Raw genomic sequence first — 991 nt, forward strand, 5'->3', positions numbered from 1 at the left:
TTGGAACGAAAGAGTTCAGCCACCCCATCAACCGACACGGCTCACCATCCAGCGGACTGGCGTCTACCGCTGCTGCTCTCGTCGGTAGTGCTGCAAGGTGTGCTTGGAGGTTGAGCTGCAGCTCGTCCTCACGCCAGAGCTGTTGCAACACCTTCGTGATTTTGCGTGCAGCTTCCTGGATGCTGTTCCACCGCTCGGGGCTCTCCAGCAGCTTCATGCCGAGATTTTCCTCGTTCACTGGGTCGCTTGTGCCGTGGCCCAGCAGCTCCACCCGGATCGTGGAAGACCTCGCACTGGAACAGCACATGCGCCACCGATTCGACCGACCCGGGCACCGTGGACATTCCGCCGATGGGCAAACCGCAGACATGGAGGTATTCCCGGAAATATCCATGTCGGTTAATACCTGTGAGAGGTGGAAATCAACCTCTCCATGTCGCCTACTCATCCACAAGTGCAGGTCAGGATCATTCGGTGGGCCCAGACCGCGTACCGACTGGCCGTTGGGCTGCGGCCGCCGCATCCACGCTCGCTGCCACTCCTGGAGGTCCTGCCTCTCTTCCAGCCGGATGTCCTTGCGGCTGGCGCCCGGGGCAGCTAGGGCCTCCGATGGCACCTTGCGTCCTCCGTACCAGCAGCCTGAACGGCACAAGGCCTGCCAGTGCAACTCCGGTCTCATGCCACCGACACGAACAGGCTGGTGACACCGCGAGCCAGGGCCTCTGCACCTGGGCCAGCTTCCTCTGGCACCACTGCAGATCCGTCGCCTCCGGACCACACGGGGCAGCATACCGGATGATCGACTCCGCCACTGCCGCCAACAGCCGACGCTTGGCCACCTGGGGCCCACTGTGGTTCCTCATTACTGCGGTGACCACACCTACCACGCGGAGGCTTTAGCCGTCGACAGCTCACGTGCGGCTTCCACGACAGGTGGTCATGGATCTGGACCCCAGATACCGGATCGACTGTTTGCTGTGTATGATGGTGT

This window comes from Anopheles arabiensis, chromosome X, assembly GCF_016920715.1.
Source record: "Anopheles arabiensis isolate DONGOLA chromosome X, AaraD3, whole genome shotgun sequence".
In the NCBI taxonomy this organism is placed as follows: domain Eukaryota; kingdom Metazoa; phylum Arthropoda; class Insecta; order Diptera; family Culicidae; genus Anopheles; species Anopheles arabiensis.